The sequence below is a fragment of the Chiloscyllium plagiosum genome, chromosome 30 (assembly GCF_004010195.1).
Source record: "Chiloscyllium plagiosum isolate BGI_BamShark_2017 chromosome 30, ASM401019v2, whole genome shotgun sequence".
NCBI lineage: Eukaryota > Metazoa > Chordata > Chondrichthyes > Orectolobiformes > Hemiscylliidae > Chiloscyllium > Chiloscyllium plagiosum.
Genome location: NC_057739.1, coordinates 5,495,333 through 5,518,177, shown reverse-complemented (window position 1 = coordinate 5,518,177; position 22,845 = coordinate 5,495,333). Strand labels below are relative to the sequence as shown.

General features: G+C 44.2%; 1 protein-coding gene and 1 long non-coding RNA gene across 2 annotated transcripts in view; one reads left to right on the top strand and one right to left on the bottom strand.

The window, feature by feature from the left end:
* Positions 1–22,845, bottom strand: part of LOC122564730 (RING finger protein 225) — a 32,883-nt gene that overhangs the window by 5,783 nt on the left and 4,255 nt on the right. The window lies entirely within an intron of this gene.
* Positions 6,968–17,131, top strand: LOC122564731. The gene is made up of 3 exons (XR_006315981.1): positions 6,968–7,034; positions 8,061–8,065; positions 16,410–17,131. It is a non-coding gene; the product is annotated as an uncharacterized LOC122564731 (long non-coding RNA).

Genomic DNA, 22,845 nt, shown 5'->3' with positions numbered 1-22,845 from the left:
GGAGAGGGTGGAGTGGATAGGTGGAAAAGGAGATAGGCAGGTAGGATAAGTTCGGACAAGTCATGGGGACAGTGCTGAGCTGGAAGTTTGGAACTAGGGTGAGGTGGATCCACTCCACCCTCTCCTCCCTGACCTATCATCTTCATTCCCTCCCCCACTCACCTATTGTACTCTATGCTACTTTCTCCCCACTCCCACCCTCCTCTAGCTTATCTCTCCATGCTTCAGGCTCTCTGCCTTTATTCCTGATGAAGGGCTTTTGCCCGAAACGTCGATTTCGCTGCTCCTCGGATGCTGCCTGAACTGCTGTGCTCTTCCAACACCACTAATCCAGAATCTGGTTTCCAGCATCTGCAGTCATTGTTTTTACCACCCTGATGGAGAAAGTGCAGAGGCATAGAATTGAGGGTGACTTAGCAGTTTGGATTAGAAACTGGCTTTCTGTAAGGAGGCAGCGAGTGGCAGTTGATGGAAAATATTCAGCCTGGAGTCCAGTTACTAGTGGTATGCCACAAGGATCTGTTTTGGGACCACATAGGTGGATGAGTTAGTAAGTTTGCAGATGACACTGAAGTCGGTGGAGTTGTGGACAGTGTGGAAGAATGTTGCAGGTTGCGGGGGACTTGATAAACTGCAGAATTGGGCTGAGAGGTGGCAAATGGAGTTCAACGCTGCTAAATGTGAGGTGATGCACTTTGGGAAGAATAACAGGAAGGCAGAGTACTGGGTCAATGAAAAGATTCTTGGTAGTGTAGATGTGCAGAGGGATCTTGGAGTCCATGTACATAGATCCCTGAAAGTTGCCACCCAGGTGGATAGTGCTGTGAAGAAGGCATACAGTGTGTTAGGTTTCATTGGTAGAGGGATTGAGTTCTGGAGCCATGATATCATGCTGCAGCTATACAAAATGCTAGTGCGGCCACACTTGGAATATTGTGTACAGTTCTGGTCGCCCCATTATGGGAAAGATGTGGAAGCATTGGAAAAGATGCGAAGGTCTTATGAGGAAAGGATGAGAGACTTGGATCTATTCTCATTGGAAAGAAGAAGGCTAAGAGGGGATTTGATAGTGACATACAAGATGATCAGAGGATTAGACAGGGTAGACAGTGAAAGTCTTGTTCCTAGGAGGATGACGTCAGCTTATACGAGGGGGCAGAACTACAAATTGAGGGGTGATAGATTTATGACAGATGCCAGAGGAAAGTTCTTTACTCACAGAGTGGTAAGGGTGTGGAATGTCCTACCTGCTAATGTAGTTAACTCAGCCACATTAGGGAGATTGAAACAATCCTTGGATAAGCACATGGATGATGATGGGATAGTGTAGGGAGATGAACTTAGATTAGTTCACAGGTTGCACAACATCGCGGGCCGAAGGGCCTGTCCTGCGCTGTATTGTTCTATGTTTCTATGTTTACCTGAAGAGAAAGGTATTTCAGGGTCAAGACGGGAAAATGGAACTAAATGAGTTGCTTTTCCAGAGGAGTCAGGCCCCTCAATATTGTCTTAACATCTTGGTTAAAATATGGTCGTGGTCTTCCAGCTCAGATTTAACCAGGCAGGCGCCACAGTTGGCAACGTTTTGAGGTGAGTACATGTCATTGACCTGCTTTGGCGTAGAATATTCAGCGTCAGGAGCCCGGCCTTGGGATGGGGTAGTGCGTTGGTGCATTCACTTGCCTCGACTACTCTGAGGTCAGAGATTCCCTGTAGTGTGGGGGCAAGCTATTCAGTCCATTGAGTCCACACTGACCCTCTGAAGAGGGGCCCACCCAGACCCCCTCCCCCTCCCTGTAACCCTGCATTTCCCATGGCCAATTCACCTAAACACATGTCTTTGGATTGTGGGAGGAAACCGGAGCACCCGGAGGAAACCCACACAGACACGGGGAGAATGTGCAAACCCCACACAGTCAGTCGCCTGAGGGTGGAATCGAACCCGGGTCCCTGGTACTGTGAGCCACTGAGCCACTGTGTCGCCATTACGCTCTTTCCAACATCTCCACTAGGTGAGTATCGCCACACTCTGGGCATTCACTACCTTTGCTTCCTGCTCCTAGTCCCTTGGTGGCGTCAGTCTGGAGGGCATCCTGCCATGTATTGCAAACCTACTCCCAAACATCAAGGTAAATGAATTTTATGTTCACTGACTTTGGAACCAGCTGCAGTGTGAGAGTGCTTGCCCGCTGTCTGTCTAATCTCCCAGCTGCACAGGTTTATAGGGCTTGCCTTTATATCTTGGTGCCATACTCTCACACTGCAGTGACAGACTAACATTCCCATTGCAACAGAAGTCTCTTATGTGAACCTCATGGCTTAGCTTTAAGAATCTTGTTCTGACAACTTTTGACTGGGAGAAGGCAACCTCGCAGAAATGCATCTATTACCTCGTAATCTGTAAATGCACTGCCGACTTTCACAAATCACTGAGAGCCCGCAGTTGGATCCCACCCTAACCCTTCCATTGCCCATGGAACTTCCTGCAGCTTATTCCGTGCCTAATATCACAGGAGCAGAAATGTCTCCAAAGATTTTCAGACAATTGAAGTGTGAATCTCGCGCACTCCAGACTCTCTTCATATCCACCTCCTCGGTCTCTGTCAGAGACTGAGCAAGCCTATCTGTGATCTTGCTGTGCTACTTAACCCTGTGCTCAGCTCAGAACCCACACTAACACTCACTGCCCACTTGCTCCTCGGTAAATTCCCCACTCTCTGTCCAGGTTTCAGCTCAGCTGCTGCTGAAACCCTTTTCCAGGTCTCTGGCACTGCTTAACTTCTCAAATCCCCTCCGAAAGAAAAGGAGCAGGCAGGAAGGTGAGGTAGAAACCCAGTGTCAGCCATGATCACATTGAGTAGTAGAGCAGGCTCGATCAGCCAAATGATCCAATCCTGCTCTGCTTTCTTGTGTTCTTGCAACTCGCACTCATGTGAGCTTATTCAAACTTCTGTGGCTTGTGTCTGAACTTGCACTGAGTTTTGTCCACCTCCCTCCTGTGTGTTCACTGACTCATTTGGGCCCCAGTCCAGCAGTTCCTCACATTCTCATTGTCCATTAAATGCCCCCATTTCCTCCTCCCCCCTCCCCAGCAACGTAATCTCTTTTCCCTACCTCTCCCATTCCTGCAGCCTGACTACCTTCTGAGCTCTTTGTGCTGCTCCAGCTCTGGCCCCTGCAACATCCCCGGAGCAACCAGATCTTCAGCTGCCAAGGTCCGAACTTCAGGAAATCCTTCCCTCCACCTCTATCTCCTCCTTTAAGGTATTCCTTAAAACCTGGTTCTTGAAGCAAGCTCTTGATCACCTGCCTTGTGTAGGTCAGTGTTTGTTTGCTGAAACCCGTTTGAAACACCTTGGGATGTATGAGATGCTAAGTAAATGCAGATTTGTTCTTGCCCTATTATAAATATTCAGACTGCTGTGGTCAAGGGCCTTTGTTCCTGGCTCTGCCAGTGTTGGAGCTGAAAATGTGTTGCTGGGAAAGCGCAGCAGGTCAGGCAGCATCCAAGGAGCAGGAGAATCAACGTTTCGGGCATGAGCCCTTCTTCATGCCCAAAACGTCGATTCTGCTGCTCCTTGGATGCTGCCTGACCTGCTGCGTTTTTCCAGCAACACATTTTCAGCTCTGATCTCCAGCATCTGCAGTCCTCACTTTCTCCTGCCAGTGTTGGAGACCTGGTCAGAAGACCTGCCAATAGGTAGCAATGTACAAACCGTGAGTGTGGAGATCTCCTTGCTCTGAATGTGATACATGCAAAACAGAGGCAGGGATGGAATAAATAATCAGAGTCTATTTCCCAAGATAGAAGTGTCAATCACCAGGGGACACAAATTTAAAGTAAAGGGGAGAAAGTGTGAAGGAGATGTGAGAGGTAAGTGTTTTTGTACAGAGGGCGGTAACTGCCTGGAATGCACTGTCAGAGGAGATGGTGCAGGCAGACAGAACGCAAACATTTAAGAGGAATCTTGTCAGACACACGAATATGCATCAAACAGAGGGATACAGGCTGCATACAGACAAAAGATTTTTAGTTTGAAAAGGCATTATGCGTCAGTGCAGTCTTGATCGGCCAGAGGGCCTGACCCTGTGCTGGACTGTTGTGAGGAAGGGTCACTCGATCCCAAACGTTAACTCTGATTTCTCTCCACAGATGCCGCCAGACTCACTGAACGTTTCCAGCAACTTTTCTTTTAGTTTCTGTATTGTTCTTTGTTCTTTGAGATAGCCATTCAGCCCAAAAAGCCCACTCCAACATTCAATATGATCATGGCTTATTCCTTTTTTCAATGCCTGCTCTTTCACCATAACCCCTTAGTACTTTTAGCCTCGACAGATCCATCTATTCCTTTCTGAACTACATTCTGTGACTTGGCTTCCACAGCCTCTTGGGGGAGACAAATCCACAGGTTCCCCACACTTTGGGTGAAGATCTAAAATCATGACGGCTATACGTAAGGTAAACAGCAAGGCTCTTTTTCCTGGGGTGGGGGAGTATAAAACTAGGGGTTACATTTTTAATGTGAGGGGAGAAAGATTTAAAAGGGACCTGAGGGCAACATTTTTCTTTACAGAGGGTGGTTCATATGTGGAATGAACTGCCAGAAGAAGTGATAGATTCAGGTACAGTTACAACATTCAGGATAAGCACATGAGTCTGAAAGGTTTAAAGGGCATTGGGCATGCAGAGGGAAATGGGACTAGTTCAGTTTGGGAGGCTTGGTTGGCATGGATGAGTTAGATCTGTTTCCATGCTGTCAGACTCTATGACTGAGCCTAAAATGGCTTACCCAGAGGCTGTGCTTCATTGTTCTGGAGCCCTGACCCGGCAAAATATTATCTGGTTGTATCCAGTCTGCCTAGCCCTGTCAGACATTTATATGTGTCAGTGAGATTCCTCTAATTCTTCTGAACTCCAGTGAATACAGACCCAATCTCATCTCATGAAACAAAGCTGTCATCCCAGGAATCAGACTCCCTCTATGACTAGCATACGTTTTCTTAGGTAAGTTGACAATGATCTTTGGGTCATTTGGCAGACAAATATCATGCGCGGCTGATGGTGATGTCAGTGCTTGGATTCATTTGAGGGTTAAATAAAACTTGTTTCACTTGCTCTTGGTCAAATGAGTCTGTTGAGAGAAAATCACCTCATCCAAGTTTGTATGAACTAATCAGAAAAGCATTAACCACTCACAAAAGTATCATTGTATCCTAAACATCCCAAAAGCAGACTATTTAGTCCATCACGTCTATTCTAACTCCTTCAAGTGTAACTCACCTGCCCCCCCCCTTCACTGTAGTCCTAAAATTTGATTTGATTTGATTGATTATTCTCACATGTACCTCGGTACAGTGACAAGTTTTGCTTTGTGTGCAGTACAAGCAGATCATACCATACCAAAGGCATTAGGGTAATAGAACAGAGCAAGGGATGCAATGTTACAGCTTTAGAGAAGGTGCACAAAGAACGAGATCAACATTAGAATTAAAATTTGAGAGGTCCGTTCAGAAGTCTAATAACAGCGGGGACGAAGCTGTTCTTGAATCTGTTAATGCGTGTGTTTAAGCATTGGTATCTTCTGCCTGATGGAAGAGATTGGAAGAGATTATAACGGGAGTGGGAGGGGTCTTTGATGATGTTGGCTGCCTTTCTGAGGCAGCGGGAAGTATAGATGGAGTTGACAGATAATGACTCATTTTTCTTTTTGAAAAGCAGAATAATAGTTTTGCTATTCCGGGAGGTGCTGTCTATCATGGAGACTTGCTCTGGCACTTGTTCTCCCTGTTGTCCTCCTGGTTTGTGACTCTGATTGTGTTGGTGGGTGCAGGTTAATATGAGGCAGCAGAGGGTTTGCAGAAGAAATTACTTTTGTGAAAGGGCACGCTCTTGACTCAGCAACAGGGCAGCAGAGAAGCTGCTGTAATTCGGCGCTCAGAGCTCTCCGTGTGTATTCAACAACAGCTTCCATTGATAAAGCACCTTTACGATATGTCACAAGGTGCCTCACTGAAATGCCAGCAGATTAAAGTTGTCATTGAGCCACCAAAGAGGCGTTAGGATAAATGAAAGACATAGATTTAAAGAGTGTCTTAAAAGGGGAAGAGTAGGTGGAGAGGTTGAAGGAGAGGTTAGGGTCCAGGCAGCTGAATGTACAGTCACTAATGGGAGAATATTAATCTTGGGAAGGCAGAGGGAGGTCAGAACGAGCAGAGCACCAGATATCCTGGAGATTGTTAAGCTGGAGGAGGTTACAGAGCGAGGGAGAGATTGGAAAACAAGGATAACTGCAATAGCATTTAGAGGCGAGGAGCATGTGTCCCATTGATGATACCAAATGATCAGATGTCATGTGATCAAAAGCCCAGGAGTACACCCGACAGAATTTCACAACCTTCACCTTCTTAATCTGACAGCAACCTGGTTTATTGGCAGAGGGCGGCACGGTGGCACAGTGGTTAGCACTGCTGCCTCACAGCGCCGGAGACCCGGGTTCAATTCCCGCCTCAGGCGACTGACTGTGTGGAGTTTGCACGTTCTCCCTGTGTCTGCGTGGGTTTCCTCCGGGTGCTCCGGTTTCCTCCCACAGTCCAAAGATGTGCAGGTCAGGTGAATTGGCCATGCTAAATTGCCCGTAGTGTTAGGTAAGGGGTATATGTAGGGGTATGGGTAGTTGCGCTTCGGCGGGTCGGTGTGGATTTGTTGGGCCGAAGGGCCTGTTTCCACACTGTAATGTAATCTAATCTAATCTGTAATCTAATCTAATCTATACTAGGACCGAGATGGGAGCTGGCAATTTAGGGAACATATCCCATGGATTTCTGCCTCACCAATTCATCTTGAAGAAGGGCCTGTGCCCGAAACGTTGAATCTCCTGTTCCCTGGATGCTGCCTGACCTGCTGTGCTGTTCCAGCAATAAAGTTTCAACTTTGATCTCCAGCATCTGCAGACCTCACTTTCTCCTCCATCTTGTGGTTGATGCCACACTCAGGAAAGGAGCGGACGGAAACCCAGGCAATGGCACAGAGGTCAGTCCAGAGCACCACTGGGGGAGATGACGCATGGACATTTGATAATCAAATCCAATGGTGAATATTAGGAGTGCATTACAGAGATGTATGCAAAGCATGTGTAAACAAAGCTGATAGGACTGCTTTAGATTGTGAGACTGATTCCTAGAATGAATGGGCTGTCTACCGAGGAATCAGACTGGGCTTGCATCCACTGGAGGAACAAGCGATAAGGTTTCAAAAGCTTTTGACAAGATGGATGTGGAATGAATGTTCCCTGTTGTGGGTCAGCCCAAAACCAGACCAGAGGATTCTGTTTTAAAATTAGGGGTGACCCTTTCAGTACAGAGCCCTCTCCTCTCAGAGGGTTGTGTAATTCTTTGCATCAGAAGGTGGTGGAGGTGGCTCGTTGGATAATTTTAAGGTGTAGCTGGGTAGAATTTGTTCGGCAGGAGAATCAAAAGTTCTTGGTTAAGGATGTGACTGTGGAATTTGAAACACAAACAGATTGGTCTTGATTTTATCAAAGATGGAGCGAGCAACAGAATGGTTGACTTCTGCTCTGAACTCATGGGTTCATTTGCATCTGCTCTCCAGAAAAACAATGGCAGTACTTTTGCCGAATATTTAACTAATCTCGTGCCTTTTTAAAGCATATATTTTATTGCCTCTAGGCCATGCAGCGCTCCCCATTCAATAGATGATAAGGGAAATTCACCATTGCCTGTAAGAAGGTATTTGATGTGCTAGCCTTTATTGGTCAGAGCATTGTGTATAGGAGTCAGGATGTCATATTACGGCTGTACAGGACATCGGTGAGGCTGCCTTTGGAATGTCTCATGTAATTCTGATCTCCTTCCTATCGGAAGGATATTGTGAAACTTGAAAGGGTTCAGAAAAGATTGACATGGATGTTGCCAGGGTTGGAGGGTTTGGGCGATAGGGAGAGGCTGAATAGGCTGGGGCTGTTTTCCCTGGAGCATCAGAGGCTGAGGGGTGACCTTATAGAGATTTATAAAATTATGAAGGGCATGGATAGGGTAAATAGACAAGGTCCCCCTGGCGTGGGGGAGTCCAGAACTCGAGGTTTAAAGTGAGAGGGGAAAGATTTAAAAAAGACCTCAGGGGTAACTTTTTCATGCAGAGGGTGATGCGTGTATGGAATGAGCTGCCAGAGGAAGTGGTGGAGGCTGGTACAATTACAGCATTTAAAAGGCATCTGGATAGGTATTTGAATAGGAAGGGTATTGAGGGATATGGGCCAAATGATGGCAAATGGGACTAGATTGATTTAGGATATCTGGTCGGCATGGACAAGTTATACAGATGGGTCTGTTTCTATACAGCTCTATGACTCTATGGCTCTCTTTCTCACTCAGTCCCTCTCTCACTCTCTCTCTCTCTCTCTCTCTCTCTCAAGCAGACTGTCAATGGAGAGAGAGAGAGAGAGAGAGAGAGATAACTACAGACCAAGGTTGAACCTATTTAATTGTCCACCACTTGCTGTGCAGCATTGCCAGGTCCAGGTAAGGGTGAACCATTTGAGAAGTTTGCAATGCAGTTTGTACTTTAACATCTGCCCATCCTGTGGTGGTTATTGGGGCACTTCCTGTAATGAGCATCTCACTGTCCCCTCACTCTGTGATGGATCATTTGTCTCCCCTCCCCTGAAGCTGCTAGGACTCAGTGGATACAGTTTCCTTGGATTTATGTTGAAGTACATGCGGCACTAACTGTCAGCAGAGTATGAATTGCAAAGACACTGACTTGCAATTAGGTTTGAACCGTCCAGGAGCTAGTTGCTGGCTGTTTTTTGTGTGTTTCATGAGCATTGCCTCTTGTTAGGGTGTACATTCCTGTAATGCCCACTGGGAGAGTGGTATAGGTCCCTGCTGACTGCTCTACTCATACCTCACCTTAGTCAGCTTTGTTTTGTGTGAGTTGATGCAGTAAGTATTCACAGATTGTGTGTGCGTGTCTGTGTGTCTGTCTGTCTGTGTGCGTGTATGTCTGTGTGTGTGTCTGTGTGCATGTGTGTCTGTGTGTGTATTTGTGTGTGTGTACACCACAACCAAGTGTAATCCTGGGTATTGTCTTATAGAGTTATATTCTGTCCATCTTTTCTCCTGTCCTCATTTCTATGGAGTGGAGCAAGGATTTCCGATGGATTGGTCCACATTTATGGTCAACATACTGCAGGAGTATGCACTACCTTCTGCAGGATAGCTAATCAGGAGACTCTGCCCTATCTTATTACCTTCCATCAGGTGTACTGGAGAGGTTTGCAGCCTAGTGATTGACCTGCTCAATGACAATATAAACGTATTTTCCATGACCTCCCTGGCATCCCACCCAGAGGTAAGGATGCTACCCAGTGCACCACAAGATCTCTGAATGGTTACATCATAGTAGATGAACAAACTGTGGCCTGGTTTAATAATCCAGCCTCCAGTAAATTCCAATCTGACCTTTAGACATCAATTTTAATGTTGTACCCACAGTCTTCCTTTTGTGCTTGTAGATTTTATTTACGTAGGCATCGATGGTGTGGCAATGTGGCTCAGTGGTTAGCATTGCTGTCTCGCAATGCCAGGGATCCGAGTTTGATTCCAGCCTTGGGCAACTGTCTGTGTAGAGTTTGCATGTTCTCCCTGTTTCTGTGTAGGTTTCCCCTCTCAATCCAAAGATGCATAGGTGGATTGGCCATGCTAAATTGCTCAAAGTGTCCACAGACAGGTGGATTAGCCATGGGGCATACAGGTGTACAGGGATAGGATAGGGAGGTGGGTCTGAGTGGGATGTCGTTTGGAGGGTTAGTACGGCTGAATGACTTATGATTAGAACATAGAACTGTACAGCAACAGGCCCTTCTGCCCATAATATTGTGCTGAACATGACACCGAATTAAACCAATCCCTTCTGCATGCCCTTAGTCCATATACCTCCATTCTATGTTTATTCATAGTTTATGAAAGCCCCTTAAATGCCCTTAATGTATCTGCCTCCACCACCACAACTAGCAGTGTGTTTCAGGCACCTACCACTCTCTGTGTAAGGCATTTGCCCCTCACATCTCCCTTGAACTTTCTCCTTTCACTTTAAATGCATTCCCTCTAGTACAGAGGAACCTCAATTATCCAGCATTTGATTATCTGAAGTTCAGATTATCTGAATAAAATCACAAGGTCCTGATCCGTGGCTATACTGTCTTGTCTAGCATTCAATTATCCGAACGTTCGATTATCCGAGCAAAATACTTCCCGCCCAGTTCGTTCAGATAATTGAGGTTCCTCTGTTTTCGACATTTCAACTCTGGGAAAAATATTCTGACTGTCAACCCTATATGTGCATCTCCTAATTTTAATGATTCTTTAATTAATCTCTAAAGAACTTTAATTATTTAAAACAGGCTACAGTTCCCTAACTATCCTGGGAGGTAGCTAGCAGGACATCCTGTATTTAAAAGCTATGAACTACCTTTGAATAGAGCTAGCTTTATAACTGGAGAGATGAGGAGGTTTACACCTAAGTGTGATGGACAGCGACAGTTATAAAACAGTTCGTAGCTTCAAACCACCTGGGAGCGGAGGACTTGGAGATCAGGTACTGGTATCACTGAAAACTAGTAGGCAGTTACACAAAATCATTGTAAAGGCCAATGGAATGTTGATTTTGAACGAAAGAGGTGTGAAGTTATGAAAAGCTCTGATTGGACACCATTTAGAGCAGAAATTCAGTTCTGGACATCACTCCAAGACTAGATTGGCCTTGAAAGAGAACGTGATATGGGGCAGCGGAGATTAAATATTGGAAGGACGTTGATTAGATTAGTCTTGCATTTCTTTGAAGATTAGGAGGTGATCCAGTTGAGCTGTTTCAGAAGATTGAAAGAATTGATAGAGGATTTTGGTAAAACACAACAACTTGGAGCTCAGTGTTTGAGTGGTGATTTCAGAGGAACATTAGTTCATTCAGAAGGCAATGAAAACCCAGAACCCCCCTCCCCCAAAGCAGTAAGGATTGGAGACTATTGAAAATATCAAACCAGAGATTGATCTATTTTTAATAGGAATGAAAGAAAGATCTAAAGAAATGTGGGTGAAATTTAGATACAGAGTATCATGATTTGTTTGAATATTGGAACAGGTTTGAGGGGCTGAATAGCCTTCTCCAAGCTTCCATTCTCTGATAAGGAAGTGGCAGGATGCAAGGAGCAGTTCAGGGAATTCACTGGGGGTTTCAAGGCAAATCTCAGATCCCAGCCAACATCACTAAAGCAGCTGACCTGCCCACTAACTTCAATGGCCTTTATAGGAGCTAGCTGTGTACAAATTGGTTGCTGAATCTTTCTACGTTACAGCAATGTGTACACTTCCCGAAAACACTTCACTGGTCATAAAACACTTTGAGATGTGATGTGATTGTGATGGAAGCTAAAATACAAACAATGGAAACATAGAAAATAGAAGTGGGAATAGGCCAATGGCCCTTCAATTCTGCTTTCCCATTCAAAATGATCATAGCTGGTTATCCAATTCAGTAACCTTTCTCCCTATATCCTTTGATTCCTTTCACTGGAGGAACGATAGCTATCGCCTTTTTGACAAGTCTTCATTTTTACAATATATGTTAATGATATGGAAGATGGTATCAGCAATAACATTAGCAAATTTGCTGATGGTACAAAGCTGGGTGGCAGGGTGAAATGTGAGGAGGATGTTAGGAGATTACAAGGTGACCTAGACAAGTTAGGTGAGTGGGCAGATGCATGGCAGATGCAGTTTAATGTGGATAAATGTATGGTTATCCACTTTGGTGGCAAGAACAGGAAGGCAGATTTCTACCGAAATGGAATCAATTTAGGTAAAGGGGCAGTACAAAGAGATCTGGGTGTTCACTGGGGCGACTGGGCTTGTATACCCTTGAGTTTAGAAGACTGAGAGGGGATCTGATTGAAACATATAAGATTATTAAAGGATTGGACACTCTGGAGGCAGGAAACATGTTTCTGCTGATGGGTGAGTGCCGAACTAGAGGACACAGCTTAAAAATACGGGGTAGACCATTTAGGACAGAGATGAGGAGAAACTTCTTCACCCAGAGAGTGGTGGTTGTGTGGAATGCTCTGCCCCAGAGGGCAGTGGAAGCCCTGTTTCTGGATTCATTTAAGAAAGAGTTGAATAGAGCTCTCAAGGATAGTGGAATCAAGGGTTATAGAGATAAGGCAGGAACAGGATACTGATTAGGAATGATCAGCCATGATCATATTGAATGGTGGTGCAGGCTGGAAGGGCAGAATGGCCTACTCCTGCACCTATTGTCTATTGTCTATTGACATGTCTAGGTAAGTTGGAGTCAATATCACTATGTTAAGTCAAGGCTCTACCAGGCTATTTTGTACACAGTTAAACAGAAGGCTGAAACAGAGGGTATTGAAGACAAAAATAAATTGCATTTTTCAAAGTTATCAACTACAGCTTGTTTCTGTTGCTGCTAAGCGACCGTTGTAAACTTGGCACACAAAGTTACATCACAACAAGAATGCGCCTATATTCAGCTTGTATACATATGTGTGTGCAGGTAAGGAAATAAAACCCCACAAATAGAAATCTGATAACCAGGTAATCTGTTTTCATGGTATTGTTGAGGGATAAGTGTAAACTATAGTGTGGGATGTTTTATTTCTGCCTGAGGACCAATGAGAATCTTGATTTAATGTCATATCTCAACATCTAAGAATGCAGGAGTATGGGAAAAGGCCTGGTCTATTTCACCTCTTGAATGAGGTTTTGGTTATTCTGTAATCAACTCCAAATAACAGACACCACACACAGACTTTCCCCAGTATTCCTTAATATGATTGCTTTAGAAAAATCTATCAATATCAGATTTAAAATGAATGATCTTGCATCAATTTCTCCTTGCAACTGAGACCCAATCATTGAGCTCCCTTTGTGTGATGGGGTGCTTCCTAACTTCCTCCCTGAAAGAGCTGGCTCTCATTTTTAAACCATGTCCCTTAGTCCTGGACACTGTAACTAAAGAACATAATTTACCTCTGTCTACCCTATCTACGTCATGGAATCCCCACAGTTAAGATTGAAGTCATTTGACTCATTGAATCTACACCAACCCTCCGTATGGCATTCCACCCAATTCCTATAACTGCACATTTCCTATGGCTAGTCCACTTAACATGCACACGTCTAGACATTACAAGGTAGTTTAGCATCTTTGGACTGTGGGAAGAAACTAGAGCACCCAGAGGAAACCCGCACAAACACAGGGAGAATGTGTAAACTGCACACAGACAGGATGGAATCAAACTGGGTCCCTGATACTGTGAAGTAGCTAACCACTGAGCCACTGTACCACATATCTGTTCCCCTTAACCCACTCTAGTTTGTGTAATCTCAGGTTGTAATTTAACCCTTAAAGTCGAACCATCACTCTGGTAAATCTTGTTGCACTTCTATTCAAGGTCTATTCATGGTGCCTAGAATCACTCTCAGTGCTCTAGGCATGGCCTTGGCTTGATTGTACCGCAGTCACTTGAATATAAAGACCAGCATTCCAGTAGCCCTGTAATTCCCAAACTTTTAATCTGATACCATTTTAACATATACAAAATTATAACGATCTGGATTGTTTACAGGGATGTGGTCACTTCTGTTGTGGTTCATCCCAAGCAGCTTCCTCACACAGGGCCATGGTTCTATCCAGACTGCTCCATAGTCTCAGGCCCAGCTGACGGGCTGGAAACTGCAAAGTTCCAAGAATTTTATGTTTCACATGAAATGTACATGTGCAATTGCAATTGTGCTGATTCCTCAGAGGGCTACGTGGTCTGTAGGTAGGAGTTGAACTGAACTGCACTTTTGGCAATATCCAATTGGAAATTTAATATAAATTTAATGGATAAAGTATATCTCTGGAAAATAAACCTTGCACCCTATCTTGTACTTCTAGATGGTAAAGGTCACAGGATTGGAAGGTCCTGTCGAAATGGGCTTACTGAGTCACCAGCTGGGAAGATGCTCAGTGCTGCTCCTCTGTGTTGGTGATGGGTACGGTGCCAATCAAGTTACCAACTTGGTGCAGATAGTCTCTAGCTTGGGAAGCTTTATTACAATCCTGACACCTGATTTGCAAAAGGCTTTGAGGACTCAGAAGGTAACTTACTTGTCCCAGTCTTTGACCTGCCGTCATAGCCATCATATTTGCAATATAAGGTGCAGTTCAGTTCTGAATGTTGATGGTGGTGGGGTGTGGATTTGAACAATGGTGTACTGCCATTGAAGATCAAGGAGAGTTGGTTAAACTCTCTTTTGAGGTGCTTGGTGTGACATTACTTTTACTTGCCACCTATTTGCCTAAACCTGAATATTGTCCAGCAGTTTAGTGGCCATTTTCAGAAGTGAACCATTCCACAACATGTGACAGGGTAGGAATCAAACTCAAAATTTTGGGACTACCACTATCACCAGGAACTACAGTGCCTGAGCAAAATGAAATGAGCAGGACAACAAGAAGCTTGTGATATACAGACTGTACAGACCCACGTCATTGCTGTATTGCATGAACTGTGTTTTCCCTAAGAGTTTCAGAAATGTTCTCGCCAGCATTCTTCCTATTCTGATACCACACAGCCACTTTGTATACTAACAAATAACATGTTAATGGTTTCTTTCTAACTTTCTGAAGTCTTCGGCTCATTAAGGCAGATGTTAACAGAAACATCCAATTCCGCCCTAACGCATTCTGTGTTCCATCGAAGGGCAACGTATTTGTAAATCAAGCAGACTTCATTTTTCTGACCGTCACTTCAAACATTGCTACATGAAATATGGATTGCGAATATTTTAACAGAAGGTGTCACAGATTTTGAATAATACTCTCAATCTACGTTCCTTATTAGACATGAGCCTATGTTTTATTAATCTATTAGTATCAGGACTGTTAGTTAGCAATAGGGACTAATGTGATAGTGTACAGAATTTTATGTGATCACAAAATAACGACAGAATATTTTGACAACATTCAATCTGACTTTGTTTGGTGTGGAAGAAGACACACTAATTATCCACCGTAGACCAAGTCATGTGTGTACTATCTCAGTCTACAGGATGGGACTTATTGCAGATGATGCTGTGAGATCACTAGGATATGGTAGGTATTTATAAATCTTGGGCTTTAATTGCTGCAATTCACAATAGCTTAAATTTGTACAATGCCCTTTAAATCATGTTGCATGTTAAGGGTGGAGCAGCTCAGAGAATACATTGATATGTCAGTATTTGTTAAGGGTGTCATGGTGGCTCAGTGGTTAGCACTGCTGCCTCATAGCACCAGGGTCCCAGGTTCGATTCCAGCCTCAGGTGACTGTCTGCGTGGAGTTTGCACCTTCTCCCTGTGTGTGTGGGTTTCCTCCCACAGTCCAAAGGTGTGCATTTCAGGAGAACTGACCATGCGAAATTGTCCATACTGTTAGGTGCGTTAGTCAGAGGGAAATGGGTCTGGGCGGGTTACTCTTCAGAGGGTCGGTGTGGACTTGTTGAGCCGAAGGGCCTGTTTCCACACTGTAGGGAATCTAATCAAGAGGCAGTGTACCAACATGAATGAAACCCTGCAGAAGCAGTTTGACATTGTTTGATAATGGATATTTTGATGGGAATGATAGTTTATAGTATTCTCCTGTGTCTTCCAAGAAATGTTGGATTCCAACAACATCCCTCATTGCAGTGAGTCCCGCAGGTCTCAGGTGAGGGATATCCCTGTAATGTGACAGTGCCAATATAAAAGACTGTAAGATCAGATGTGAAAGTAGAAGCAGGCCTCTCAGCCTATCAAGGCTGTTCAATGAAATCCCTGATCTGATAATCCTCCATTCCACTTTTAATGTTCTAAACATTGAGAGATGGCACGGTTCCAAGTGTTACGATTCTACGGCTTTACGGAGTATATTTTGTCCTGGTTTTTTAGAAGAGACATTTTAAGACAGAGGTAACATTTTAATCGAATAGAGTAAACAGCTTATAAGGCCTTGGGTTTTCTTTTAAAGTTGGAACAATAGAAGCAGCCCGAATGGTTTTAAGCTCCCACAGAGCCAAGAGTTTTAGTTTTGGCTTTCAGCAGCAGTTGTTGAAGCTGGGTTTGGAAACTGTAGCACATGTCTCCCTGCTCCTCTCTCTCTCAGAGTTTTCTCTTGAAGGTTTTCTTCCTGGCCTGGAGACCTGCCTGTGAGACAATCTATTTTACTGAAATTGCCTTTGCAAAGGGTGTGTTTATGAGATGTTACTGCATTGGGACAGTTACTGCATCGTAGTTAAATAATCTGTTTTCCAACAGAGTTAAATTATTCCAACTGCTTCTTTCTTTTGTTGTATTTTAACTATAGTGTATGAATAAAGCACTTTTTCCTTCAATACTGAAAGTTTGACCAATCGAATTGCACCTGGAACTCAACACTTGGCATCTTGCCTTTAAAATGAGAAAATATGAGAAAAATGATGAGTCAGCGTACAGGGGAGGCACAATGGCTAACGGACTGGTGCAGAGCCAGCGTACAGAGGCAGCATACAGAGCCAGCATACAGATTCAGCGTATAGAGGAGGCGCAGCGGCTAATGGACTGGTACAGAGCCAGCGTACAGAGTCAGCGTACAGAGGAGGCGCAATGGCTAACAGACTGGTACAGAGCCAGCGTACAGAGGAGGTGTACAGAAGAGGCGCAGCGGCTAACAGACTGGTGCAGAGCCAGCGTACAGAGTCAGCGTACAGAGGAGATGTACAGAAGAGGCGCAGCGGCTAACAGATGGTGCGGAGCCAACAACCTGCCTCTGAATGTGGACAGGACGAAAGAGATGGTTGTTGACTTCAAGAGAGCATGGAGTGAGCACTGTCCGCTGGACATTGACTGCTTCCCATGGAGATCGTGAAGAGCACTAAATTTCTTGGCATACACCTGGCAGAGAATCTCACCTGGACCCTCCCACAACACGAGCTCCACAGCCAAGAAAGCCCAGCAGCATCTCTACTTTCTGCATTGTCTGAGAAAAGTCCATGTTCCTCCTGCACCCCCCCACACACACACACTCACACACACTCACACACCTCCATTCTACAGAGGGTTCATTGAGAGTACCCTGAGCTGCTGCATCACTGCCTGGTTCAGGAATTGCACTGTCTTGGATCATAAGACCCTACAATGGATAGTGAGGACAGCTGAGAGGATCATCAGGGTCTCTCTTCCCTCCATTACAGGCATGTACACCACACGCTGCATCCGAAAGGGTGACAGCATTGTGGAAGACCCCACACACCCCTCACTCAAACTCTCCTCCCTCCTGCCATCTGGCAGAAGATACCGGAGCATTCGGTCTCTCACGGCCGGACTGTGCAACAGTTTCTTCCCCCAAGCCAACAGGCTCCTTAACACAGTATGATCGGACTCTTTCCCATCTGAAATTCTTTGCAAAACTTTGAATTGCTACTCGAAAAATGTCTTATTATTTATCATTCTTCTATTACACTGTAATTCGTATGCCCTTACACTGCACTTCGTATGCCCTTTATGCTGTGCACGAGTGTGTAGTTTGTGCTGTCGATGTAGCACCCTCGGTTCTGGAGGAAAGCTGTCCCGTTTTTACTGTTTCAGTTGTATATGGGAGAAATGACAAATAAAAACCACTCTTTCTACATATTACAGTCTGGGTTATCTTAATATATTTTGAGGGGATTTGGTCTGCTTCATAACAAATGATTCCAAGCACTCCGCACTGGAGAGATAGAACATAGAACATAGAAAAGTACAGCACAGAACAGGCCCTTTGGCCCACAATGTTGTGCCAAGGTTTAATCCTACAGTAAAATATAGTAACTTAACCTACGCACCCCTCAACTCATTGCTCTCCATGTACATATCCAGCAGTCGCTTAAAAGTCCTTAATGACATTCCACCACCACCGTTGGCAACGCATTTCCATGCATTCACAACTCTCTGTGGTAAAGAACCTTCCTCTGACGCCTCCTTTATACCTTCCTCCTAATATCTTCAAACTATGACTCCTCATACCAGTCAATCCTGCCCTGGGGAAGAGTTTCTGGCTATTGACTCTCTATTCCACTCATTATTTTGTACACCTCGATCAGGTCTCCTCTCTTCCTCCTCCTCTCCAGAAAGAAAAGTCCGAGCTTATTCAACCTTTCTTCATAAGGCAAGCCCTCCATCCAGGCAGCATCCTGGTAAACCTTCTTTGCACCCTCCCCAAAGCCTCTGTATCTTTCCTATAGTAGGGCGACCAGAATTGGACGCAATATTCCAAGTGTGGTCTCACCAGGGACTTGTACAGCTGCAGCAAAACCTCGCAGCTCTTAAACTTGATCGCTCTGTTAATGTAAGCCAAAACACCATATGCTTTCTTAACAACCCTATCTACTTAGATTAGATTACTTACAGTGTGGAAACAGGCCCTTCAGCCCAACAAATCCACACCGACCCGCCAAAGCACAACCCACCCAGACCCATTCCCCTACATTTACCCCTTCACCTGACACAATGGGCAATTCAGCATGGCCAATTCACCTGACCTGCACATTTTTGGATTGTGGGAGGAAACCAGAGCACCCGGAGGAAACCCACGCAGACACGGGGCGAATGTGCAAACTCCACAGAGTCACCTGAGGTGGGAACCCGGGTCTCTGGCGCTGTGAGGCAGCAGTGCTAACCACTGTGCCAACATGCCGCCCTTAGGTGGGAACTTTGAGGGATCTATGTAATTGCACATCCAGATCCCTCTGTTCTTCCACACTGCCAAGAATCCTGTCTTTAATCCTACATTCAGCATTCGAGTTCGACCTTCCAAAGTGCATCACTTCGCATTTATCCAGGTTGAACTCCATCTGCCATTTCTCAGCCCAGCTCTGCATCCTGTCGATGTCGCGCTGCAGCCTGCAGTAGCCCTCTGTACTATCGACGACACCTCCAACCTTTGTGTCATCTGCAAATTTACTAACCCACCCCTCAACCTCCTCATCCAAGTCATTTATAAAAACTACAAAGAGCAGAGGCCCAAGAACAGAGCCCTGCGGGACCCCACTCAATACTGTCCTCCAGGCAGAATACTTTCCATCTACAACCACCCTCTGTCTTCTACCTTTGAGCTAGTTCTGTATCCAAATGGCTAAGTCTACCTGTGTTCCATGTGATCTAACCCTGCTAACCAAAAGTACAGCCCTCAGTCCTTGTGGCTAAGTCCCCAGAACAGAAGGAGCATTGGGGTCATCTAATGAAATGAGAATTGTCAGCACCTTTTTAAACTTGCATTGGGATTACATGCCATCTAAAATCAGCATCCAGTGTCAAAAACAGAAATACCTGGAAAAGCTCAGCAGATCTGGCAGTTTCAGTGGAGAGAAATCAGAGTTACCATTTTGGGTCCAGTGACCCTTCCTCAGCATCCAGTGAGTCCCCTGCCCCAGCCTTCTCCATGTATAGTTTCATTTCATTGCGGTTTGAAGTACCAAACCATAATGATCTCCTTATATGCATTGGGGTGGAATGGTAGTTCAATGCTACCTCACAGTGCCAGGGATCCAGGTTCAATTCCAGCCTTGGGCAACTGTCTATGTGGAGTTTGTACATTCTCTCTGTGTCTGTATGGGCTTTCTTCCACAATCCAAAGATGTGCAGGTCAGGTGAATTGGCCAAGCTAAATTGCCCGTAGAGTTAGATGCATGAGTCAGAGGGAAATGGATCTGGGTGGGTTACTCTTCAAAGGGCCTGTTTCCACCCTGTAGGGAATCTAATCTCATCTACAGATATTAAACCCCAAATATTAAATACCCTTGAATTAAAATGTTACATGTAAATATATGCAATTTACTTAATATTTCTGCTTTAAAAATCATTTTCAACATATTGGGATGGACTTTTACTCTGCAATAGGATAAAATGGGTGATGTGAGTTGTTTTCATATTTTCATTATTTTTGCTCCTTTTTTTTCTGATAAATGTAACTAACACAATCAGAGGAGCTCAGAGTTGACTTCGCTCAATAAGTGTGCCAAGCTTTGGTTGTCAAATGGGTCAATGGATAGCAAACATGAATGAGTTTAATGATTGTGCATTGGAACATAGGAATAGAGGAGGAGCAGGCCATTTGGCCCATCAAATATGCTCCACTGTTCAATAAGACCACGGATGATCATCTACCTCAACGTCATTTTCCTGCACAATCCCATTTCCTGGAATCAAACCTGGGTCCCTGGTGTTGTGAGGCAGCAGTGCTAACCACTGAGCCACCATCCCCCAAAAAAGAGAATATATCTGATTGTTTTGTCTAAATTGCAATTTTTCCTGGCAACCCACACCGTTTACATCAACAATCCAAATGACAGTACAGGTTTGGTTTGTTCTTGTTCAAAAATCTAAAGTTTATTTAATTGTTTCAGACCTTGATTTTCTTGATACCACAATGCTTCCTGGAGATTATGATTACCCAGCCAGTACATCCATTCCTTTTATTACTTCGGAATCAACATCTACATTGACCACCCAAGAAACTACCACACAAGCGATAACAACATACGAGATCACAAATGCCTCACAGATGATGTGGAACGATGTAGAATGGATGCAGGGCACATCCCCTAAGACCACTAGTCTAAGAACTGAAAGTTATCCCACCACAATACGATCGACAATAAAAACGGATGAAACTTCTGATCCATGGAATGAAGACTTGAATCAAGATCAGCTGGAGTCAGCTGGAAGAGACTGTCCAGTTGTGGTAACAAATGGTGGTCCAAGTCACCTTCCCACATATATGTGCATCATCCTCAGTGGAATTCTGCTACTTTTAATCATCATGCTCCTTATCCAGCGCTTCAAAGGATACTGCAAACGTAAATATGTTCTTCTTTTGAAATGTAACATGTTGGTTTACCATCTGGTTTAATCTAAATGTGCTAGTTGTATGTTACTGGGCTTTGCAGAAGCAAGATGGTCTTGCTCTCTGCTTAGCAAGTTAGTCTTAACCAGGGGAGCAGTGGAGAGTTGTGATTGACTTGCAGGGGGTTGGGCATGGGGTGGTGGTGGAATCAGTCATGACTGACAATCCTGATTTTTTAGTAATGCTTGTTGGAAAGTGAATGTTTGAACTTTGTGTGAAGACAGAAATAAGATCAATATTGGCAATATTGACTGACTAGGCAGATGATGACATGGTAACCCACCATTCAACGTATATTTATATATAAATGAAAAGCAGAAAATGGTCATTTGGCTGCTCTGCAGTTTAATAAGACCATGGAAATCTGATTGTAACCTTGAATCTACATTCCTGCCTACCTTGATATCCTTTCACCCTGATCCCTTATTGACTAAGAATCTATCTACCTCGGCCTTAAGAATATCTAGTACATCTTTAAGGTGAGAGGAGAGAGACTGAACAAAGACATGATAGACAAATCGTTTACACAGAGGGTGGTGTTTGAGTGGAATGAACTTCCTGAGGATGTGGTGGATGTGGATACAATTACAATGTTTAAAAGAGATTTGGATAAATACACGAACAGGAGAGGCTTGGAGGGAGATAGGTCAGGAGCAGGCAGGTGGGGTTAGTTTAGATTGGGATTATGGTCAGCATGGACTGGTTGGACCGTAGGGTCTGTTTCTGTGCTGTATGACTCTATGACTCTATTACCACCACCTTTATGGGAAGAGAGGTCCAAAGGTATACAACCATCTAAGATAACTTTTATACTATCTTATCTCTTTCTTGAATGGCCAAAACCTTAATTTTAACTCCTAGTTCAGGATTTTCCCATAAAATGAAATATCCTTTCCACATTCAACCTGTCAAGACTCCTCAGGATCTTATATGTTGTGACCGAGTTGTCTTTTACCCTTCTAAATGCGTACAGTTAAAAGTCTGGCTTGCCCAACCTTTCTTCATTAGACAATCTCCCTATTCCAGATATTAATCCTCTAAACTTTGTGTAAAATTATTCCAATACCTTTAGATCCTGCTGTAAATGAGATTTCCAATACTATATACAACACTCCAGATATGATCTTATCAGTGCCTTGTATAACTAAAACATAACCCCCTACTTTAGAATTCAATTCACCTTCCAATAAGTGATAACATTCTCTGAACTTTCCTCATTAATTGCTATGTCAGCATGCTAAGCTTTCATGATTAATGCATTTAAATAGACACTGTGAAACATCATGGTACATAGAGATATGGGATCTTGTATGGATTCACAAAAAATTAGTCTGCAGATACAGGAGGTAATGAGGAAGGTAAATGTAATATTGGTTTTACTTGAAAGGGGAAAGAGTGGGGAAGTGGGGAAATATTGCTAGAACAGTACAAGGCAGTAATGACACCACTTTCTGTTGAAGGGCTTTTGCCTGAAATATCGATTTTCCTGCCCTGCGGATGCTGCCTGACCTACTGTGCTTTTCCAACACCACACTCTTGATTCTAATCTCCAACATCTGCAGTACTCACTTTCTCCCAGTGATGACACCACATCTGGTGAACTGTACATAGTTTTGGTCTCTTTATTTACAGAAGGATATTTGTGTCTTGGTAACAATTCAGGCAATATTCATTCTATGACAAATTCTAGGCATATCTTAGAGGAAAGATTGAGCAGATTCAGCCTCTTCTCATGGTAGTTTAGAAGAGTGAGAGGTGATGTTGTTGAACCAGACAAGATTCTGAGGGGAGAAAGTGTGGACTGCAGATGCTGGAGATCAGAGCTGAAAATGTGTTGCTGGAAAAGCGCAGCAGGTCAGGCAGCATCCAAGGAACAGGAGAA